A 26,482-nucleotide genomic window follows, 5' to 3' on the forward strand; every position below is an offset into this window, starting at 1 on the left:
ATTATTATAAAACATATTGTTTGATGTTATTTCTGTAAAATCAAATATATATATGAATATATATTATCATAATCATGTATATAAACAGCATTAATGTGTTTAATAGAATGTAATTAACATAGTTTGTCATGTTATTTTTAATATCATACATTATACATACACATACATTACATATAATCGAAAAAATAAACACTTTTATATGATTGTTATTAACATAGTTGCGACATTAAAGATAAAATTAACATAAATAATCTTTTTAATCTGAAAAAAACACATCGTGCAGACAATATTGTTTTACTCAACCTCGTATAATCTCTTAATTAGTGAAGGCATAACGTAAACATTGATTTGCATCATGCAACATTAAAAACTGTGAAAATTTGAATAACTATCAAAACAACGATATTCTCAAGTAAATATATAAATTCGCGTGTAAATTCTCGTGACATTTGCACAAACGCACAATTTCCTAACATTGTATTTCTCCACCTGCACAGTCGCTTAGGTAATTTTATAATTTTGTGGAACGAGTCGTAAGAAAAGTCATGAAAATTTGCTGATAATGATTAGGTATTAAACGTCATATTTCAAAAATTGTCTTCAAATTCAACCAACTACAAATATAAACCTGCTTTAATCGTCTATTTGTTTTTTCGATTTTTTTATCGTTTGTCATTAATTAGGATGCGTTTGAGGAAACTATTCGAAATTTTGAAAAAGATGTTAAAGAATAAGAAAAATGTTTATTAAAAAATTTTTCAGTCACATATATAGCATTAAATTTAGAACGAAAAAAATTGTTGATAAATATTCACCAAGTTTTCTACAAAATGTAATATATGAAATATCATTGTGCGTATGCGCGGCGTGTGCCTGAAATTATTATAAAATTCGTGACCTTTTGAACAAAACCGGACGTCCGCATAGTTTCGTCCGTATGTTAAACGAACTCTAAATAGCAATTATACTATCACCTAAATACCGCCTCTCTAAACCGGTTAATCTTGCAAGGCGCTCTCCTGTAACCTTGATCTGCGTATGGTACACAGGATTTGCCTCTGATTCGATTTAAAAGTTCGTTGAGATCTCCGTTACAGATTGTTCGAACAATGGCGTATTTATTTTACTAGCCACACACAACCAGCCCTACTGTCGACGTTGTGCTCCGAAAACGCGGCTTTCCCGCTGCACACAAATCCGCGAATATATCTGCACGAATAAAATATAGAGATATTTCGCAAGCGTTGGAACGCGAATCGTCATGAGAAAGTCGACATTGTCCTTGTATGTAAAAAAAAAAGTGTCGATCTTTGACAGCGTGATAAATATGACTACTTTCTTCCGATCTTCGTCTTGGAATAAGACAAAAATTTCAATCTTAATCTTAAAATAAAAAAAAAAGCTCGGGATCAAACTGTACATCTCCACAAATAAATGTGCAAGACGCGAGATGTGAGATAAGAAACGAAAACACAGATAGAGTGTAAGAAAAAATATACATCGCACGAGAAATATATGGTAGATGCATCGCATGTTTGAAAGAAGTACGATTGCTCTATCGATCGAAAGAAATGTGTATTATATATGCGAAGCTCTTCATATCTTAATTCGATGCCGTACTTATAGACTGTAAAAACGTAGCAAACATTTTCGATCCATTCGCATATTCCATTCACTTGACACATATTACTTTTTTTATCTAACGTCGTCTACCTTCGTTGAATTACATACCATAGTGTCAGGCATGTCGATCTTTCAAGGAGAGGCTGTAAGGTCGGGACACATCGTGGTCATTTTTACGAGAGATGTCGATGACCGTTAATTCTTGAATACTCGAATAAAGTGTCGACAAACTTTCCAGGAAATCATGTTTTTTTTTTCTCAGATTCCGAGCTGAATATTTTTGCGTTCGTATTAGATTTATAGCGCAATAAATGTTATTGCAATCTCAACACGATGAATCGATTGAATCTACAAATATTTGGGGAAAGTTAATAAAAAATTTTTGACGAAAAACCGTTGGCGCGAATGATCTTTTTATCAATCAAAAATTATTAAACACTTGTCTATTTGTAAGAATTTTATATTAATTCACGAAACCCGTAATAAAACATGGATATTTAAAATATACAAATGTCTGAATATTTTTCTGAAAAATTTAATTTAAGATCTAATTTGATTTTACATTGGAAAAACACTCGACTTAGAACTCTTGATGAATATTCGTTTGTACGCGTGTTTGTCGCACTCACGAATGTAAATACATCGATGCGCAATTCTTGCATCGAGCCGCTGTAAAACACAAGTAAGATAATTCGACGGGGCGTCGTGAGGGATTAACATTACTCGACGATGATGACAGCTATTCCGATATGAATCGTTAAGTCGCAGATCGGAGAATCGCGCCGAGTGCAACGACTGTTCGTGACACGATCGACCGACTTTACGCGGGAATCGCGTTCCGTCGACTTTGTAAATTTCAATTGTAATTAAGCGATCGTAAAATCGGCAATAAAGGACATGCGGCGAACGAATTACAATCGCCATCCTTTAACATTCTCGGACTCGAAGGAGTTTGTTCTTTGCATCTTCCGAGCGAACAACCCCTTAGCGATAATATCTCTCGCGCTAACTTTTGCTATCTTCAATCCAACATGTAAGAATATATTCCGATGAATATGTTTATCTGATATCAATTTGTTTAGTATCGAATTGTCAACCACGTTGTTAAATAAAGTAACGCACGCATCTCTTTCAAGACATTCTAATATAATCGCGGCGTCTAAAACAGCATACGGAATACACGGATTCTGGATCCATCGAATATACAGGGTGTCCCCAATTTAAACGGCAAAACTTCAAGAGTATGTAGGGGACCGAAAAACTAAGGCAAGAAGTCCTTTAGAGGTTTGCTCGTTTTTGCTCGATTTTAGAGAAAATGGCAAAAATTCAATCTCTCATTGTCGATTGTTCTCTCGAGTCGATCGGCACCGAATAAATTTTCTGCTTCAAGGTTCCTTACATATGTAAACACTTGATGTTATCCTTTATGGTGCCAATCGATTCAAGAGAGCAATTAAGAGACCGAGTCATAGATGAAGTTCACCAAATATCACTAGAACAATGTCTAGCTACAATTAATGAGGTCAGTGCTAGATGTAATGCTTGCATTGCTGCAAGAGTGCAACATTTTCAACAATATCTGCATTAAATAGACGATAATATAAATAAAATGTAATAAATAAATAAGTAAAAAAACGAAAACTTGTTTCGTTTCTTTTTTTTTTGTAATTTTCTCCAAAGTGGAGCAAAAACGAGCAAACCTCTAAAGAACTTTCCGTCTTACCTTTTCGGTCCCCTACACGTTTCTGAAATTTTGCCATTTAAATTGAGGACACCCTGTATATTCTCCGATATAAGAGAACAAGAAAAAAAAATAGAAAATATATTCTCTTATTATATATGGTAAATGTAAATTTCGCGACCCTACTCCTTTCTCGAGTAGAAACATCCTGCTCCGAGATCGCTTATCACTCGGGACCGCTAATCAATATTGGTAATGACAGTGTGAATTAATAGGAACGCGCGAATGGCACATCTCCATCAGAGCCGCGGGCATTCGCATTATTTTTATATCACGGCCACGACATAGGTAAATCTTTCGATACCTGATACGATGCCGTCGCTGGCTGCAATAGAAGTACTGTTGGCAAATCGTTGGATCGTGATTCATTCTCGTCGTTATTTTTTGTACAGCGTTTCTAATCGATCTTCCCGTGATCCCGTTTCCCCCGTTTCCCTTATCCTCTTCTCATGATCCTCGCGCGCAGAAATAGGTAAAATTTCCTCGAAATAAATCGTCCTTCCCTTCCTTTCTCGTTCGTATAATCCTTATGTAAAACTAACCCTGATCTCCAAGGTGTTGAATTAAATCTCTAATGACAAGTTCCGCCTCTTACAATGGCGCAGCTAAGTTCATTAATTTCGTTCTTTCCCAGAGGAGGAGAAACGATTTCCTTGTCTCCTCTTTCCACGAGCATGGTCGAGTACTAATTGAACATTTCCGATATTGAATGCCTCCTTAAATACATTATTCAACTAATTAATTCCATACTTATTTTTGATACTCGTTAAATACCATGAAATATGCTCGTATCCTGTTATGTCGAAACGTCCTTAGATACTAATCTCAAATAAATTCATCTTTGCGAAATATAATTCCAATTATAAAATATCTCGTTCTTTGTACGAAATATTTTCTGCTGTGCGAGACCCGACGAAGCTCCCTTCCTTCTTCCCTTCCTCTCCTGGCTTTTTTTCTCCCGCTTTCCCGTTATTAAAGGAATTCTAGTCTGCGGAAAATCGCGCTACAATCGAATCGGCTTTGCAACGATGGCGACTTGGTTCATGAGCCTCCCTTCGTGCCGTGTCCGAGGAGGCGTGAAGTCACGCGCGCAGTTCTTTATTTTCCTCACGCACTTTTTCGTCTCGCTTCCTCACTTTTCTCGCGTGGGTACACAATCGGGTTTCGTTATTCCTCGCGAGCATACACTCGTCTCGAGACAATGCCGGGATTACTTAAGCCAAGTTTAACGATTTGTCACCCTCCTCTCGAGACTATAGTCTCGCTGACTATAATCTTATACGATTATCGCGAGCGTGCCGGGAGCTCGCCGAGAGAACTCGACGCTTGGAGTCGAGAAACAGTTAGCTCTCCTTTTGTTTTCTAGAAAAGTATCTAGGAATCCTCCGGAAACAATGTTCTTTACGACCGCTGTGAATGTTTCATCATACCTTAAGCATAAACAGGCTCTAAATTCTCAGAAATCTTTTCTTCTTCCTGTTCACCCTATTCTTCGCAGATTCGATGAGTTAATCTCATTATTCAGAGGCAACGAGCGAGAAGTCAAGTACGTGGCCGATTGTCAAGTTCTATAATTTACGACGAAAAAGAATCCACAGACGCTTCTCTCTCCGAAAACTAGTATTCGTCCCAAATTTGCGCGGGAAATTTTCTTCGCCTCGAAAGGCATCGACGATGATTCCATAGATTTTTCCTTTCCATTACGCGACGAACAATTTGCGTCGAGTGCGACGATATATTTACTTACTTACATAACCGCTTAGAAAAGTTTCGATCCGCTCGATCTTCCATCACCCAGACGAAGAACGATAATTCTCGCGAGCTTCACTCGCGACGCCAACTTTGCGCGTCCGCCGAGAGATCGATACGCGTGTACGTGCTATACACACCGCAATGCGGTCACATCGGACACCGCGATTCCTCGTGGACTTTGATGGAGAAACAGAAGCAGAATATTGTATGTGCGAAACCGCCGTTTACTCTACGAGACCAAAAATCCAATCTGCATTTACACGCGTCTTCCCCGTGAAAAGATAGAGAAATACGCCGAAATTGCGTGACGTCATTGTTGATAAATAATATTCACGCGTTGAAAATATGGATGTCAGCGAAAACGAAGATTGAATAAGAGATTCCGAGAAATGAAGAGCGTTGCATTTTTTTCTTCCTTTTTTTTTTTGTTTCAGCAGAATCTCGCTGACATCGTCGAATTGATACGACCAAATTAATTAGCGAAACAACTAGTTAATCTTCTGCGATTTATTTTTAGCAATTTTCGTATCAGCTATTTATGAAGTTCCTTCTACATCAATGGATCTGTAATGAATCAACTTTTTTCGAGTCAGGAGACTATTCGTATAATTTCAATAATATATTCACTTCACTTTTCTTTCTTACTATAAACAAAAGTTTCGCCAAGATCAATCTTGATTAGAAATTACTTAGAGCATAATTCTCGGTTCTTGATTAATGTTCTCGCGTCAAGCTTCTACCGTAATTATTGTTAATTCACTGTCATTCAATTTGTCATTGATGCAAATTATCTTGCGAGAGTCTCTTGTTCATGTATTTAAATTATGGCAAGACGCGGCGTCGGGGCGATTGATTCCCATCCACCGTCACAGCGAATGCTTAAGAAACTAACATCCAAAGCTTAGGAGATAGCGTATCACTCTATATGTTTGATAATTTTAAATCTGCGAGAGATAGGAAGCGATTCAAAATGACGTCCTTTCGTCAGCGCCGGCCCGCGCCCAACTGTCAACTAACTGTCACGGCGAGCCGCTCCGGAACGACGAGTCTCCCGGAGCCACGGCCGATGACAATCACGTTACGCGAACGAGAACCTTCGACAGACCAGTTCGTACTCGGCGGAGCGACGTACGAGAACTGACTCCGGTGGTTTCGAGTGTAGGATGATGTCGTCTTGAAGGCCGGCCCGGGATTCGCGCGCATAACTGTATTCCGACTATTGTCAGACACGCACTGTGCGTGCGGTGCGCGATTCGCGACAAATATATTAATAATGCGGATGTATCCTAATTATGCAAGAAAGCCGCGGTTATTGAGGAATTAATGACTCGCAAATTTAAAAAAAAATTATCAAACGTAGAGAGGGACGAATGATGCGCTGCTTTTGCTTGCCGCCCGAATTAACTCTGATGGAACAAAATAATCAAGCTCCGAATACTGGACTTTTCTTGCCATTATTCGCGGATGCGAAGAGAAAGATACAAAAAGATTTTATAGAGAAAGATTACATTTTTTTCACGCGACACTTGGCATTTTTAATATAATTTTTAACAATATGGCGGGAGTCGTCCTGTCTAAATGCAACTTTTACGCCACGTAATATACAAGCGTATAAACGATAACGCGCTAGGAATAATAATGATACTTGAATGCATGCGAAACACGCGTGAACGTCATCCGCATCGGCGGGATTCACGCTGTTTTTCGATACAATTTATTAACCCGCGCGTATGAATTATTCAATACAGTCCGAGGGATGTCGCGCGATACCATTCCACTTCCAACAATCTCTCTTGCTACATTTTTCATGGGACAGCTTTCAAGAAACCGCGTAAGACCGCATTCGGCAACGGATATATATATATATATGTATTCATATCTCGGTATTGTTGCTCGATACGATACGCGCGTCAGCTGGCATTGTTTGACGATTGTCTGATGCAATGCCGTTGTTGTAAATGCGGCCGAATAAAGTAAATGAAGAACGAAAGGTAAACGACTCGGGGGAGGAGAGGGACAAGTATACGATGAATACGGAAGAGCGAGCGGACGTGGTGACGCGCGAGGAGGACCGTGTTTTATATTCAGAAACGTGACCAAGAAGAGAGAAATTTGAATCACTTGAACGTATTGAAGGAAGTTTATCAGGCGTTCTTTTCTCTCTCTCTCTCTCTCTCTCTCTCTCTTCAAACAATTTGCCGAACGGAACGACGGGGTATCTCGAGACGAGTGAACGTGACTCTAGAGGAAAGTTTTGAGCGCGAAAATACGTCTACGTTTCTGCAGCCCTCGCGTCAGAAAAGAATTTGCAAACTCCGAGCTTTTTATGAGAAAAATCCAATGATTGAGCGCGCGCGTCTCGATTATAATAAACAATAATAACAATATATATATATATAATTGAAAAATTATATGTTTATGTGCCACTTATATATATTAATATATTATACTTATAAATAATAGTGTATAATAATTGGAATATTTTATGAAAGAAATGCATCGTGTGTTGGGTTACTCTCTCCGGTTACCTTGTACAATTTAAATTCGCGCAAAATGGCGACAGAGAGAAAAGGAAAGTGAGAATTGTATTGCACATTACAATAACAAAGAAATTGGCTCGTATATTTATTTTACGTCGAGATTACTCTCGTCTCGGGATAAGTTTGCCGTGACATAAGGAGAAACGCGTCGGAGTAAATAATATTTTGGCATGACTTGAAATGTGTGTACGATCGTCGAATCGAAATTCACGATACGATTGAGGATGCGCGCTCGAAAATCGCGTCGAGAGATTTATGTAAATGCTTAAAGATGAGCGTATGCGCGTATATGTCTTTCTCTTTCTTTCTCTCTTTCTCTCTCTCTCTCTCCCTCTCGATGCGTCATCTTCCTTCACACGATGCGTCGGCGCAGCTGCGCTGCAACCAGAGTATCAGGACAGCAGCCAAGCCGAGGAGCGGTCGTGCAAGATGCACCGATGCAAGTGCACTCGAGCACGATGTAACAATGGTGTTTGAAAATAAGAGATTTAAGAAGAGGAATAAAAAAACGTATGACAGTCATGGGACAATATGGAATGCGCGCGACGTACAGTGACATAATCACCGAGAAAGGAAGGGAGACAAAATTCTATCTTGCTTCTGGAGACTTTAGTCCCTTTCTAGTTAAAAAGAGTTAAAAATAAATAAATTTATATCTATAAATACTTGATAGAGATTGCTCTTTATATCAGACTTGAAGTTTTCATAATATTATTTCAGATTTCTTTTTTTTTTTTTTTTTTTTTTTTCAGCGAATAACTTTTTAACTCAAGATCTAAAGTCGATCTCCGATATACCATCATTAAAAAAGATACTAAATAGATATATCACAAAAATCACGAGGAAGAAAATAAAAGCAAGAATAAAACAGATTTGAAGGAATCTGCGAAAACATGCAGAAAATATAAAGTAACATCATTAACAATAACGTTCCTCTTTTATCGCTACGTACGAACTATGTAAATCGCGCCGAAGAGAGCAATATGAAAGAAACTTTCCAATTTCAAGAATTCTTTTCAAGTGAGCTTTAGTATATGAGCGAGCGACAAATATACAAACTATAGACTTTTCTGATAAATAAACTGTTCAAGCAAATCAGGTTCATATTAGAATCAATGAAGCGCGACAATTAATTGCTAAGAAACAAGGATCAAAGTCGATTTTATCTTTCCTCCTACGACAGATTGCGCGATTCGTTATCTCATTGTCGTTATTATCATCAAATTCTCAATTTCCCAAATTGAAATATCTTTTTAAGAAAATAATTAGATAAAGGTCGAATCGTACGAGCTTGAAGTCGCATTCTGGGCCTTCAAGGACAGCCTGCTGACATGTATTGTCCCATGGTGTGGCAGCCGCGTTGCATAAGTTGGGTATCAATTTTTCTATCGGGTGCGCATCGCGCGCTGTGTAACCGGTTCGACGAGTGCGGCCTCGCGGTCCGGGACTGTCCGCGTTATTGGACATACGTCGTACGTACCGTACGAATTGAATGACGAGGGTGGAAAATGCGCGACGCAAGCGCTGGATATCTGGAAATCTGAACGACGGTCGCGTTCAAACGGAACGACGAGATCCATGGAGATTACTTCTCGCGGGATCGTCCGTTGAATGACGATGACGGGATAACGAACTACGTATCAACGGTGTAACGGACCAGTCCGTTATAAACAGTTGGTAGGCAGAGCAGTTTAGAAATGTCATTGTATAGCGTGCTTCGACTTTGTTAAGCTCGACGCTATTTCCTGGTTAGTTTCAAACTTTTTTTTTTGCTCGAATGAAAAAGAATCCTAATAATATATGATTATTAGGTAATTATTGTATCGAGATTAATCTTTGCAGAGATAATTTTGCTTTATATAAGAAAAATAAATAAATTAAGGTTATTTTTTTTTTATTTAATGATCTCTTCCTTTAAAAATATTTAATTCGATTATCTTTTACTTTATTTAATATTTAATCAAATAGATACTTTTATTCGTCTAACAACAAAGGTATTTTCTGCTTTGTGTATTTTCTTATTCATTATATAGTTTTAATATATCTTAATTTTACGAGACGAGAAGTTTCACACTTGTAACAGTAAACCTAATGTACCTAGATAAATTTGTTTAGAGGGATACTAACCGACTATCTGATGAGAAATTTATTGAGGGAGAACATTTCCCGATAGAGTTTCCAAGCTATCCCACAAGTTTCCTATCGTAGCATCCTAATTAGTTTATACGATAAACTTGTCGCAGGATAACCGAAATAGAATCTACTAAATCTTGCAGTCGTAGAATATTCCGTGAAAGACATAGCACTATTTATATATATTCTATGAATATTATTTAAACATTTTAACACAATTTGTTCAATTAAACGATTTAGGTAGCGGATAATATTTCTTTTATAAGCGACACGTATTTATCCTCTATTTCTCTCATTTAATACACACAACTTCGACTCGAGCAATCAGAGTGACAGATTGTTTTATCTATTGTATAAATTTTACGTACTTTATGTGTAATGACATGTTTGTCGTTTGTACAACACGAGTAAAGTCAATATGGAGAAGCGAGAATGCACAATGACCTAGTAAACACGATATCGTCTCGTACGTGAGGCACATCGGAATACAGAAATGCGACACCGCGTTCTTAGCGCTTGTCGATGTCGAATGCCAAGCCTTTGTTTTGTAAGTGGAGATAATAATATGCGAACGAAAGCAAGCTGTCCGTCGCCCATTCGTCATCAACGAAATAATTGCGGGCGTGGTACTCCGCTTTCGACCTCCTTCCTCGAATGACGTCAGTGCTCTTCGAAATAAACAAAGAAACGCGCGCGAACGCTATCTCGTTCTTGTTACGTGTTGCATAATTGACGCGAAAACATTTTCGTAATACTCACCGTTGCATTTCGCGAAGACGCGCATAGTAAAAGATGGTCATCAATGTGTTTGCAATTAAATTTCGAATATCTGATATTTCTATTTGTTTTACAATATTAAATATTCTACGAAGGATTGAAGGATACAAAGAACGATTTAATATATCTTCCTGTTTACAAGGCAAATTTGCATGACGGATGCATATTCAATTCATTTCGATTTATGTCGGCGGACATGTGTGTTTTCATGCTTCCCAGTGCTCCTCGCGTTCTCCATCGGACAGACAGATGCCCGTAAAAGAAATTTAGTGACTTAAAATTAATAAGCTACGGAATGAAACGTATGATATTCTTGGGGAAAAGAAAAAGAAAAAGAAAAAAAAAAGAAGAAAATTAAGTACAATCATGACCGAAATCTTGACGCGCCGATTCGATTCGCAAAATCGCGCGTATCTCATATCCCCGTTTTCGAGATGGCGGATTTAACGGTATTTTCGTGATTACATCCCGAGGCTATGGGCCTAATAAGATTTGCGCTCGCGGAGATCACGACTACCTGCGCCAAGAATTGCCTTTTTAATTCCCCAGGGGAATTCCCCCCCCCCCCTCCTCGTTCTCGACGCGATAAACTATCCGGATTATAATCGATTTGACCCTCTTCTTTCCTCTCCCCCCCCCTCCCCCTCTCCCTCTTCTTTCCCATTATTATCCCTGACCCGCATTTCACATTTCTGAGGAATAAATAAAAGCTACTCTGCAATATATTGTATATTAATAAAGGAGAAAATATATTTACGCCTTAAGTAAAATGCAAAGAAAATGAATTATATCTGTTCTCACAAAGTTTGCTTAAAGAGAAACACAGAAGGAGAGAGAAAGAGAAAGAAAGAGATTTGCGTTACTCATCGACCTTTGATATTAAATGCGGCTGTCTGGCTTTGAATATCAATCTAAAGTATACATATAGTTTATTTTACACATGCAATATATATGTGGACAGACAAAACAGGCAATGTAGACGATTTGTAATAAAAGTTTGTAGATTTATTTAGAGATCTTGTCTTATGAAATTATTACAATAATTTAGCTTTTGCGTTCGACAATTGAAATATAATTTTTGCAATCGTGCAATACGCGGTAGATATATAATACAAAGACCAGCGAGAGCAATTCGATAGTGACTAGAATTGCTCTGGTTGCTGGAGCCGCGAAATCCTTGGGATAATCGACTCCGAATCACAGACAACAAACATGACGGAATAACAGATTGAAAACGGAACGTTCGACGATCAAGACGAACATAGGTATCGTAGGATCTGAAAGGATTGACAAAGCTCCGGAATACTTGAACCATCGTCATCTAATATCCACAGATGAATAGATGTAGGGAAAAATCGCATCTTGGGGGTGCTTCTAACGGCCAGCTGTGCTATAAACGGGTTGTTTGCGCGAGAAAATTTCTAGAAGTAACGCTCATATGATTTCTGGAATTCTTTCTTCTCATTGTCAGACTGGACGGTATAAAAAAAGGCGATAGATATATACTTTTCATTTCGTAGCTTATTAATTTTAAGTCATTAAATTTCCTCGACGGGCATCTATCTGCGCGATGGAGAAGTTCGGGAGGCATAAAAATACGCATGTCCTCGACATGAATCGAAATGAATTAAATATGCGTTTGCCATGCAAATTTGCCTTGCAAACAAGAAGATATATTAAATTGTTATATTAACTAATTCTTTTTAACAATGCTACGTAATATCTTAAATTTGCATATTGTAAAAAAAAAATGTGCGCAAATATAAACATGTAATAACATTCTAATAAATTCGATTAATCTCGCGAATAATCGCGAAAAGAAAAGAAATAATGTTCAATTTGAGCACTTGCTGAGCGTAAACATTTACGGTTTAAACAAGTGTGCATTGTATAATTTTTCGTCGTGTGTTACGTCGTGTGTTAATCGGCGAACTCGATGCTTCAGAATTTCATGTACACATCGTACGTACAACGTGCCGAGTATATTGAGGCAGCTAAAAGTGAACACGGTGGACGGGAGATTGCGATGCGTAGGAAGGTGAACCGGAGCCACGCACTCTGATCATCTATATCGGAGAGAAAAAAAAAAGACAAAGTTGAGGGAAGAGAGAGAGAGAGAGAGAGAGAGAGAAAACGAAGGCCAGAGAAATGTACATGCCCGCGCCCATGTGAGCTATGCATTTATTATACAGACACGGTCGAGTGCAATGAATCGCATGCTAACTCACGGTGTGTTTGATCGCAAAAAGTTCGCCACCTTCGTAAAGACGCATGAATTTTCGCGCTTTTATTCGGCGAGTTACATTCCGGCTCAGTTCCTCGATTAGTCGCACCTATCCGATAATGCCAACTTGAATGAAGGCGCTCGTTCTGGTGTGAAAAAAAAAACGCGACACGCTGTATACATTCGCGTGTTGTAAACCTCACAGAGTATTATCAGAATTTTTAAGACATTTTACGATCGCGCCTCTCTCGTCGCTCATCAAACATTAAATAATAAAGAAGAGACACGATTGTTATTTTATATGTATTCCCTCTCCAACCCCCGATACAACATACAAGCAAATACCTTATACATTCTTTCACGTGTTTGATGAAAGCTTGACGAAGCACAGCTACGATCGAACTTTTAATTCGAAAATTCAACCAGCCGCGTCCTCGCACATCCGTTCCTCTTCTAATAATATAATATTAATCCGTTGAAATATTTCATAATTCCCCATCTGATATTCACGGCGCGTTCGCAAGACAACACTCGCGTGTCTGTTATATATGATAATTATTACAGCGCATTTATAATACGTGTGCACGAGTATGACGAGAGATTAATGTGATGTGTACATATGCCTTTGCGACTACAAAATCACATATATCGAAAATTATCTTCTCTTCGCGAGCAAAAGATTTCGTGGCACGTTTAATTGTAAGATTGCCGAGACATCCTTACCGATCCAAGTTAATAAGGCGCTTATCAAAATAAATGTTAAAAAGATATTTAAAACACAATAGTTATATATGATCAATAATAATAAATAATAATACCTATATATTTTATATATAAAAAGTATATATTTATAAATAGTTTTCGTCCGAGAATTTTAATAATAGTTGCAAAGGATAATCTGTTTTAGGTCGAATGTGTATTTCGGTTTGTATTAGCTTAAATCAATCTACACTCTCAGAAAGGATTTCTGATAACGAGACAAAAAATATTCTTGACATATTTAATCGTATCGCAACCTTATGCGGTATAAAAATAAAACAATTTTAAAATTAAATCAATAATTCCTTTCCCTCTCTCTCTCGAATTAAATAAGATTGTCTTACTATCTTGAGACAAGAGTAACATATACAAATCTAAGCTTATATATTCTTGCATTTAGAATAACTTGATGTTTGAACAAGAGCATTTTATTCTAGATTTAAGAATTTTCCATTTAAGATTAAAATATTCCTTTTTCAATAATAAATATGATTGTCGCTATATCGATCCTATTTTATGATAGATTGAAGAGTAATAGCATTAGATTCGGAAATCTTTTCTGTGGGTGTATGTAAAGAAGAAATAGAAACTCTAGATGTGCGTGGTGTATTAAACGAATTCGCATACGTAATCGCGGGAGGAAGCAGCTGGATATGATTCACATCGAATCTTAAAGTTGTCACGTCCGAAAAAGGAAGTCAGATCCGACTCCGCTTCCCCGTAACCGCTTGTGATCCGCACGACGTTAAAGGAAAGGATCGTGAAACGAGAAGAGGTGGCCTCAACCCCTAGCGCTTTACCAGAGGTATTAAGTTGAAGGAACTCTGGGGAGAGAGATAAGCGAATGCGTTTCAACTGGAAGTAAGCGAAAATATCATAAGGGACGGAAATGTTATCGCTGACGTTGATTTCCATTATGGTGCGAGAGTTTTCTTCATTACCTCCTAGAATACGATCGTATATTACATGGTCGATTATGTAAATTGAGGAAAAAAGATACGAAAAGAAGAGATGGAGATAATCGTACGCTTTGTTTCACATTGCAAAATTTTACCATTACAGGAAGGAGATGCGCACAATGTAAAAGCGGGCGTATTGAACGCGCGCTTCGTGTTGAATTATTAAGAAATATTCTTTGAGGTGAAAGAGAATCTAATTATCTCGAAAGGTGAAAGATACGACCCGAGTGATTTTCATCGTTTCGACGCGTATCTCGGTTTGTTTTTCCGCAGAGGCGAGAAGGAGTGAATCTTTCATAGCGAAGTAGGATTTTTATCTGGGAAAAGGATCGGACGTTTCTAAAGTCATGAAAAGTAACGCTTTACTCTTCTTCGGTCACGCTCTAATTATTACGGCTAACGCTTTGCTCTCTTGCTGAAACGCAACTGTGTACAGTGCGTTTTTTTTTTTTTTTTTTTTTGTACCTGGCATTGATTATACGATGGTAAAATTTGAAAATCTAAAGAAAGAATGATACGCTCAAAGTTATAGAAACTTTTTTTTTTTTAAATATATTATTTGTCATGTAATGCACAGCCTTGTCATTTTCCGAATTCGTCGACAATACTTACGAAATTGATCGTTTTATAAATGCTTAATAAAATGCTTAACGGATTATTTTACTTTTATTAATACTTTTATTAAATTTTATTAATATATATATTTTATATATATATATAAAAATCTTTCATGAACAACCTCTCTCGTTAAATCTCTCTTTCTCTCTCTTCTCTTTAAAGACGCGAGGATATCTTGCGATATTTTCATTCACAGACGTGCACTCAACCGGTGCATTCTCGACCGGTGATTCCGTCAAAGAGCGACCGGCTCGGAGGATGCTTCTACTTCTGTTTAAACGTTCCCATAGTAACACGAAAACGTCACAAAGAGAGACCCGTTCACGTTTGAACAATACACGGCTGTCGTCGGACCTTGGTAATTGGTTCGAAACACCGTTGACTCTTAAACTAACATGTCTGACTGTGAATGCATCGCTCGCTCGCGTCTTCTGACACATGAGAGAAACGGCAAATTGAGCATCTTAACGAGAACTTAAGTCTGATTTTTTTATCGGAACTAATGGAAAGAGAGAAAGAGAGAGAGAGAGAGGATAAAAATATGGAAATTGTTTCTGCGGAAACTACATGACGATTTCGCGGAAAATTGTTTGCGAACCATCACGGCGTTTAGGCCGGCAATTAAAATTCATCGAGACCAAAAGTCTCGCAGGAGACTTAACGAGAATTTTTGCAGAGGAATTAGCGGAGCGCGTGCTAATGAAATGGCGCGAGATTGTCTTCTTGAAATTGGATTCACGCGATGAACGTGAGATACGCGACGTGGAATCCGGATATCATCCGAAACACGTCAATCGGATAATATATGTACCGTCCATTTCGAATCCTTCTTTATTGAAAGTCACATCGTCGTATTTATGACGATGAATGAAAAATGTACATTCGCGGATCTGGTTTTATCGCGCTTAAAGAGCTAGTCGAGCAAGACAAGTCGTGTAGCGAACGCGAGAAAATGTATGCATATAAATTTCAAATATTTTCACGTAATTCTTCGTCACAGACATACCGATGATTCACGTTCTCTTCGTGTCAGTCGCAGAAAAAAAAAAAAAAAAACCTTGTAAAAACTAATGAGGACTTGAAATGAGAACAGAATTCTCTGAGTAATAATTATAATATTATTTTAACAGAAATATGATATATTTTACACGCGTAACATGTAATTATTTTTTTTAATCTTAACGTTTCTTTTATGTGTACAAAGTCGCATACCGATGGTTATATATGTCTATGTATATATATATATATATCGACTTTCAGTGAATGTTGTTGGAAACTGAAGACTTTAGCCAAACAGTTTGTACGGCTCTTACAAAGTGAAATCTATTTAGGATCGAAAAAGAAATTTCAAAAAATACTTACACGAAAGTTGAAAGTTTCTAAAAAAAAGGAGAGATAAAAATATATCCCGATGGCAAACCGGTTGCTCGCTTACTGTCGAGTCAGCTATATCAAGTTGATTCACACATTTTCGCGTTCCACACGTTTCTTCTATCATCGCATCTTCAAAGGAACAGAGCTACTCTAATTGAAAAATTACTACGAACAGCGAAATGCGAAAATGAAAAATCCTTTGAGCATGAAGAGCCTCTCGGGAAAAAGGCAGTTCTCTTTGGGAGAACTAATTATGAAAAACACGAGTATAAATAAATGTGCGCGCAATCTTACGATGTAATTTACACAAGTGTACTTTAAAATTAGCGTTCTTATACGTAATCATATTTCTTAAATCATATTTCTAAACGTGTGTAAATAAGAATCATCGATTAATAAATGTTATCAAACGTCACTTTTTTTTTCTCGCAATCTCTAAACAATTGATATGAAACATTTTGAAAACTAAATGCTAAATTATCATTAGAGAAAGAGAAAGAGAGAGAGAGAGAGAGAGAACTAACAAACTCTTTATAAAACGACGCTTGTTATTTTTGAAAAACATGTATTTTTATGACAAACGCAACATCTGGTCGCGCCCATTCGTTCAAGAAATCACCTGTTTTCGCGAACAGGTGAAGAATATGAAACGCACCGGATATATGCTTTACATACGTAAGGTACGATGCTTACATAGACATGAAAAATTGCGATAGCGCAACAGATGCGGCAAGACTTTCCGTATAAAACTTTCAATATGTCGGCATTACTATTACACTACAAGGAAGTTGTTTCAACTTTCAATATTGTAACAATGCGCTGTAACAAAACGATCTTCGTAACTTTAAGTATTTTAGCACGCAACTTGAAATAATGATGAAGTGACAAACAAATATTTGAAAAAATTTTTCCAACATTCACATCAAGTAGACTTTTTTTTATACGTCAGAATTTCTTAATGAAAATATCGCAAAATATCTCGTCTAAATTTTGAAATATGGAATATTATATTTATATATATTTATAATATACATATATAAAGTTGCCGACAAAAATATAATTTCTGAAAATGTCTACAATATGCGCTACAGAGAGGTCTCGCCTTACTGATAAGGAAAAATCGTTAGTGTCAGCAGGCAGATTAGCTACGCTCAAAGTCACCGTTACAAGTGGCCTACCTGTCCTGGGAAGGGACCTGAATAATGGCAACCAACGCGGCTTCGCCTGCGAAATAATCAATAAGGACAAACGAGTCGGCACGAGGGAGTTGTAGACGGATACACCGACCTAACTATCACTGTCGATCGCCCTTTCCTGGCACGATTGCTATGGGATTCCCTTTGAAATCGCATGTATGTATTGTACTTGGAAACGTGAACTAACATATACATACCGATACAATTCTCTATAAAATTAATTTTCCCGCGATACGCATATTTAATCACGTTTCAGTCTGTAGCTCAGGAGATTAATACTTATTTAAAAATTTATCAATCGAATTGTGTATAGTGTGCTCAGAGAAAATAAAAGAGTATTAAAATATTATGAGTTTCTAAGCAGTTGTGTATTGTAATTGTAAATAATCGTGGAAAAGCTTTATATTGCGAACATACGTGTAAAGTAAATTATGATTCGAACCTCTCGCAAGCCGAACTGATCGACTCCATATTTTTTGTAAGTTTTTAAAATTAAAAAATTCAAGAAAAATAGAGTTCATACGTTTCGCATTTTGTGTTTAAAAAGGCACGACCATAAATAACTTCTCTCATAAGAAGGTTACACATAAAAATAATACAATATGAACGATAATTTGAAGCGGCAAAGCAATAAAAATCTATACGCGATCTGTGGATATAATACATGAACTTGGATGAAACTTTCAAATTGCCGATCGTCTCAGACTCAACAGTCATGACGCGTCCGACTCGAAAAAATCTAAACCGGAAGTGAAGGCATTTTCGACGCCTTTTGTATTCTGCGAAAAACAAAGGACGCGAAAGTGGTTGAACTGGACCGTGTAATAAGACGAAGAATCTACAGAAGCGATAAAAATGTAGAGCGAGATATCAGCTCAGAAGTAGGAGATCGCTTTTAATCTCCATCACTGCCAAGTTTCAAGCTTTTATTCTTCCCTCTCTTATATCTCTCGCCAAGTTCGAGATTCCTCGATACGACAAAATGAATTTTCGCATTCATGACTACGATTAGAAGAAAATTTCTCTTCCGTTACAATTGCGTTTATGAAAATTTTCTTCAAGGCTCTAATAATTTTTAATTACAATATAAAATGTGATTATATAAAAATATAAAATAATTAAATACACACACATACACAAAAAAAAACCAAAAAAAACGCGTTATCAATTTTGCATATAATATTTGTAAAGTGCAAGTTTATAATAACATATTGATATGAATTCTCTCCCAAATAATTTTTCTTGTTACATAATTTAAAAAAAAAAAAAAAAAAAAAAAAAATTACTAAAATATATAATTTTTATCTGACGACTTTCGTCACAATTTTTTATCGGCTAAAAAGAGAATCCGCGGATTAAATAAGAGTTCAATGTTCCGAAAGATAAGAGTCATATCTGAGAGTTAGAAATGTATACATAAATCGAAATTAGCGGCTCTTGAATTATCGAAGTGAGTCACGTTTGAATTTACGAGCTTGCCCGGATGCGTGTAAAAAAGGCGAGCGGCGCTGTTTGCGTTGACACGATACACAACATACAATCTCGCTTAGATCGATAGGACCATCGAGGAGGTGGCGGGAAAAGCAAGTATGCACGAAGAACGAAGTGCAACGACCGTACCCGATGCAACGTGCCGCGCTTCGTTCTCGCGAATGACACGACACTTGGCACGTGTGTAAAAATTCCTTACGTATATACGAGTCAAATTAAATTTACATTACACGAAAATATTAAGATTCTCTCCTCTCGAGCAATTTAATTTTTTTCACCGTAAAGTTCAACGATCAGGGGAGAAGAATCCTTTCGGATGACGATATGTCAAAAATTTTCGAGACGCATCGCATCGAACGACGCGAGGAGAACAAAGAATTGCGCGCTCGGTTCTCTCTTATTTTGGTGAGGGAGAGAGCTCATCCCGACGATTATACCGACACACACCGACGCAACGATATGCCCACGATTATAAACGTCGGTATACCGTTATAAATAACTTGCATGAGAGAGGCAACACCATCGTCGGTCGACATGGTACATTCCCGTAGCAACTAGCTGACCCAAATACAGACCGTCCATTGTCGAAGAATACGAGCAATTGCGAAAGAACGCGTTGTTAACACGTGTAATTGTGTCGTGACAAGATTTTTCATCAACGCATCTTCGTTTCATGCGACAATCTGGAGAGCAAGTCACACTCTATCTCTTTTTAACGCTGCAAGGAAAATACCGAGGAATGTTTAGCAAAGTTTCTTTTATAGAGATCGTTTTTAAAGAAAACATTTCTACGCGATGTTTAAATAATTTAAAAGATATCTTCGGATTGTCCGAAGACATGCGTGCCGAAGGAATTTTAACGAGACGCTCTAAAAAAAAATAATTAAATAAATAAAAATAGATAGATTTTAATAAAATATTATCTTGAGCGATAAGATACTTTCTTTCAAAAATAAAAAAAAAATAAAAAGATCTTTTGAACCTATTTCTATTACCAAAAATATCTTCATCAAATATTCCGTACAATCTTTGAGATACATAGATATCCCTCCGATAATACGCGATTTTTATAACTGAAAAAATATGGAAGATATCGAAGTAAAACTTGATACGCTTATGTATTACTTTCTAATTATTATTAAAAAAAAAAAAAAAAAAAAAAAATCGCTCTCCATCCGATCGAATTCATTCATCGTGTCAAATACCCTGTACAAAGCTTTGAGATATGTAGGTATCCTTGCGATAACACGCGATTCTGATAACTTTAGAAAATTCTTACGGCAGATATGGAAATATAAAACTTGACACGCGTACGTATTAGAAAGTTACTTTCTAACTATTCGCCGATAATCGAATTCATTGCGAATAGATTCATCCAGAAATAGGATGGATTAAGTAATATCGTATGCGAGTGCGCGAGTTTCATCGTACGAGGGAAATTGCGGCGCGCCTTAAACCGCAGCATTAAACGAAGGGGGAGTAGGCGTGTCGACGACGACGACGTTTCGACGGTCACGGTCCGCGGGGAACGGCCCTCTCTTTCGACTTTCTCGGCGGAGCGTGGCCTGGACGGGAGCGGTGGGATATAATCGTCTTCTCCACCACGAGCGAGGAAACGGCGCTTTGGCTTTGGTTCATTGACAGGGAAGTCGCGTCGCGCGGATTTCGACCTGAGATCGAGATCGACGCGCGTTTATTATTACGCTCGAATCACGCGCTTCGCAGCTGACTGCCAAGATCCTGTTAATCCTATTCAACGTGTCCGCGTACGTTGACATGAGATTATCGATCGCGGTAAATAATCTCGATAATCTTTAGGACTTGTGAGCGTCTTTTTATAAACGTATCTCTCTCTTTTTCCAATATAATATATCTATAAATTTCTGATATATCGATTAATAGACATATTAATTATGAGAAAAAGAAAAATATATGTATAAACAGTATATATATATATACACTGTTTATACATATATTTTTCTTTTTCTCATAATTAATATGTCTATTAATATGTCTATTAATGTCTATTCAATTTTTCTCAGCTTTTTATTAATTCGATGAAAAATAATAATTATTATCAAACAAGATCCAAAAGTCTCTGATCATCGTTTGAAAGGTGTGCGATTGAGCATTCTCTCATGAATCCCTCGTTAATCGTATCCTGATTATAATTAATTCATTTTCACGTGGTAGGCGTGTCCAAATAAATAAGCAGAATAACGACAATCATCCGTTATGAGAGTTGCCACTGCTTTGCTTTCTCACGCTGTGCATGGAAAATCGACGCGCGTAAATCGTCGCTCCTTCCGTCATCCCCGACAAAGATTCTGGTCGGGTACAGGAGAGCGTAGGATTGCGCAACAGGTTGCACACGGTTCATCGACGGCAAAACGATCTCCGAACGATCGTGATCGTCAATCCTTTCGATCTTGACGAAATCTTCGATCTCAGCCGACTCGATCGTATCGTTATTCGAGGAAGCACTGAATTTAGTTGCCACTATCTTGCGTATCTTCGAATAAAATCGATTCTTTTGTACGTGCGTGTATGTAAATCGCGCGCTTAAAATATCGAATTGTTTTGTCTTAAAATATTGAATTTTCATCCACGCGACTGTTTGCGAATCGTGATATTTCGCGCCATCAAGGACGACGATTACGTTCAACGGAGAGACATCTAATTGAAGCAAGGTCTTATTATCGTACGAATCGAAAAATATACGTGGAAGATTGATGGCGACAAATATTTTTGTCGCTATAAATTTGCCGTTATCTCGACACAAATAAATTATATTTCGCACGTGTGGCTCGTCTTTTAATGTCCCGCGTTTAAAATCATCCGCGGTAAATACCTGTTACGAATGAACAATAATAGTGCATATATCTCGAGACTTTCTTTTCTTTCCGCGTGATATTTAGCATCAAACTGTAAACGAAACTCGTTAAGTCTGTCATTGATGAAAATGAGTCACGACTTACGGTTAACTCTGACTGGCTAAATGATAAATTTATCACCGGGGCACGCAATCATCTAATGTGGGTTACCGAATTAATTTACTGGAATAATTCAAAAGAAAGCAGTTAGGCACATGTGATATTTTCCATCGAAGACTAGTAGTTTTAATATTGTTTCGATCGATTATTTAAAATTTAATTAAATAGACGGTCAGCTACGTCAAACGTTAATAAATCTAATACATATGGAGATTCATGAATTTAACATTATGCATACACACACACACACACAGCAGTTTTAGTCCTTTAAAATATAAAATTAATAATTAATTTGAATTAAAATAAAGATTCATTCTGTACATTATTATGTAATATAATTCGTATTATATAATATAATTCAATATATTATATAATACAATTCAATCTCAAAATCGTAAATATTATCTTATATCGAACTAACTTTTTTATAATAACTGTATCACGATCTTAACTGTACAAAAATTCATGAAAATAAAAATTATAATTCATGATAAAGGACAATCTTTACTTTAACTTATAAATTAATTATTAATTTTATATTTTAAAAGGCTAAAAGGGGTGGGATGTTTTTTGCATGTCATATTCATGAATCTCGAAATGTATTAGATTTATTAACTTTTCATGTAATTGATTCGTTTTATTCGATTATTTAAAATTTAATTAAATAGACGGTCAGCTACGTCAAACGTTAATAAATCTAATACATATGGAGATTCATGAATTTAACATTATGCATACACACACACACACACACACAGCACTTTTAGTCCTTTAAAATATAAAATTAATAATTAATTTGAATTAAAATAAAGATTCATTCTGTACATTATTATGTAATATAATTCGTATTATATAATATAATTCAAAATATTATATAATACGATTCAATCTCAAAATCGTAAATATTATCTTATATCGAACTAACTTTTTTATAATAACTGTATCACGATTTTAACTGTACAAAAATTCATGAAAATAAACATTTTAATTCATAATAAAGGACAATCTTTACTTTAACTTATAAATTAATTATTAATTTTATATTTTAAAAGGCTAAAAGGGGTGGGATGTTTTTTGCATGTCATATTCATGAATCTCGAAATGTATTAGATTTATTAACTTTTCATGTAATTGATTCGTTTTATTCGATTATTTAAAATTTAATTAAATAGACGGTCAGCTACGTCAAACGTTAATAAATCTAATACATATGGAGATTCATGAATTTAACATTATGCATACACACACACACACACACACACAGCACTTTTAGTTCTTTAAAATATAAAATTAATAATTAATTTGAATTAAAATAAAGATTCATTCTGTACATTATTATGTAATATAATTCGTATTATATAATATAATTCAATATATTATATAATACAATTCAATCTCAAAATCGTAAATATTATCTTATATCGAACTAACTTTTTTATAATAACTGTATCACGATCTTAACTGTACAAAAATTCATGAAAATAAAAATTATAATTCATGATAAAGGACAATCTTTACTTTAACTTATAAATTAATTATTAATTTTATATTTTAAAAGGCTAAAAGGGGTGGGATGTTTTTTGCATGTCATATTCATGAATCTCGAAATGTATTAGATTTATTAACTTTTCATGTAATTGATTCGTTTTATTCGATTATTTAAAATTTAATTAAATAGACGGTCAGCTACGTCAAACGTTAATAAATCTAATACATATGGAGATTCATGAATTTAACATTATGCATATACACACACACACACACACACAGCACTTTTAGTTCTTTAAAATATAAAATTAATAATTAATTTGAATTAAAATAAAGATTCATTCTGTACATTATTATGTAATATAATTCGTATTATATAATATAATTCAATATATTATATAATACAATTCAATCTCAAAATCGTAAATATTATCTTATATCGAACTAACTTTTTTATAATAACTGTATCACGATTTTAACTGTACAAAAATTCATGAAAATAAAAATTTTAATTCATAATAAAGGACAATCTTTACTTTAACTTATAAATTAATTATTAATTTTATATTTTAAAAGGCTAAAAGGGGTGGGATGTTTTTTGCATGTCATATTCATGAATCTCGAAATGTATTAGATTTATTAACTTTTCATGTAATTGATTCGTTTTATTCGATTATTTAAAATTTAATTAAATAGACGGTCAGCTACGTCAAACGTTAATAAATCTAATACATATGGAGATTCATGAATTTAACATTATGCATACACACACACACACACACACAGCACTTTTAGTCCTTTAAAATATAAAATTAATAATTAATTTGAATTAAAATAAAGATTCATTCTGTACATTATTATGTAATATAATTCGTATTATATAATATAATTCAAAATATTATATAATACGATTCAATCTCAAAATCGTAAATATTATCTTATATCGAACTAACTTTTTTATAATAACTGTATCACGATTTTAACTGTACAAAAATTCATGAAAATAAAAATTTTAATTCATAATAAAGGACAATCTTTACTTTAACTTATAAATTAATTATTAATTTTATATTTTAAAAGGCTAAAAGGGGTGGGATGTTTTTTGCATGTCATATTCATGAATCTCGAAATGTATTAGATTTATTAACTTTTCATGTAATTGATTCGTTTTATTCGATTATTTAAAATTTAATTAAATAGACGGTCAGCTACGTCAAACGTTAATAAATCTAATACATATGGAGATTCATGAATTTAACATTATGCATACACACACACACACACACAGCACTTTTAGTCCTTTAAAATATAAAATTAATAATTAATTTGAATTAAAATAAAGATTCATTCTGTACATTATTATGCAATATAATTCGTATTATATAATATAATTCAATATATTATATAATACAATTCAATCTCAAAATCGTAAATATTATCTTATATCGAACTAACTTTTTTATAATAACTGTATCACGATTTTAACTGTACAAAAATTCATGAAAATAAAAATTTTAATTCATAATAAAGGACAATCTTTACTTTAACTTATAAATTAATTATTAATTTCATATTTTAAAAGGCTAAAAGGGGTGGGATGTTTTTTGCATGTCATATTCATGAATCTCGAAATGTATTAGATTTATTAACTATTCATGTAATTGATTCGTCGAGTTTCTTTATAAGCGTTGATCAAACAAAACATTAAAAGAGGCAAAGCAATAGTTGATAATATTGTATATATGCATGTGTATTATTGGTACAATATAATTGAGAAAATTTCCAATGAAATTGGATGTCTTGACATATTGTCGATAGGCGAATCCTGCAACAGAAATCTACGGCAACATCCGTAACGTGCGTCAAATATGAAAATATTTCATATCGCGTCACGAAGATATAAAATAAACAATTTTTTTTTTTTATTATACGTTAACAAAACAATTTTTTTTCCATTATACGTTTCTCTACAGCTTGCGCGACAACGCTAATCTTCTATATCAATATTTTTTTCACATATAAAATAAATTCTTAAACACACATTCATATACACAAATATTTTCATATTTCTGCGTATTTTAAACGCTTGGACAATCATTCTTCATTCATTAGATAAAATCGCTCTTTCGCGTATAAGTGTGACAAGATATTTGACGAATATTTAACGAATAATGAATAATATTTAACGAATAATAACGCCGATCAATTGTATATAGCTTTGCAAAAATACCGATCACGAAAGAAAGAAGTTTGTCAAGAAGTTTCTAATGCGGCAACGCGGTTCGCGATCGATGGACGAGGGCTCCAAGGTTTAAAGATAATTTTCTAATTAAATTTTTTCAAATGTCTAATTCGCAAAGAGTGTATCGACCGATTGCTCAAACAAAGAGTCAAAGCGCGAAGTAGTAACACGCACAAACAACCGCGTCGTTAACTCCGTTCTCGTTTTCGGCGAGTGCGGCAAGAGATGCGAGTGTCCAGAAAGAAGAAGTCCGAACGAAACGAGAAATTCAGCCAGTCGTAAAGATTGAATTTCTTACGCATTAAAAAAAAAAAAAATCCTCGGACGAGTGTATTTATTTTTAACTATACGATACGTAATCATCGTAATAACTATTTTTATTTATTTTTTAACAAGCATCTCAGAAGCATATTCTCTATACAAACACATCATATGTTTTTCTATTGTTCAGGATATCCTGTAATATGTAAAACCTACTTTAGTAGTGGATGTAACATTTAAATAGAATAAAAAAAAAACATACATCTGATCTCACATCTGTTATCTTCTTATATTTTCTAAACAAGGTCATC

The 26,482-nt window shown here is 35.3% G+C and overlaps 1 protein-coding gene across 3 annotated transcripts in view; it reads right to left on the bottom strand.

The window, feature by feature from the left end:
• Positions 1 to 26,482, bottom strand: part of LOC138943346 (uncharacterized) — a 55,751-nt gene that overhangs the window by 12,805 nt on the left and 16,464 nt on the right. The window lies entirely within an intron of this gene.

This window comes from Polyergus mexicanus, unplaced genomic scaffold, assembly GCF_030449975.1.
Source record: "Polyergus mexicanus isolate NDT 795.1 unplaced genomic scaffold, iyPolMexi1.0 SCAF_26, whole genome shotgun sequence".
NCBI classification, from domain to species: domain Eukaryota; kingdom Metazoa; phylum Arthropoda; class Insecta; order Hymenoptera; family Formicidae; genus Polyergus; species Polyergus mexicanus.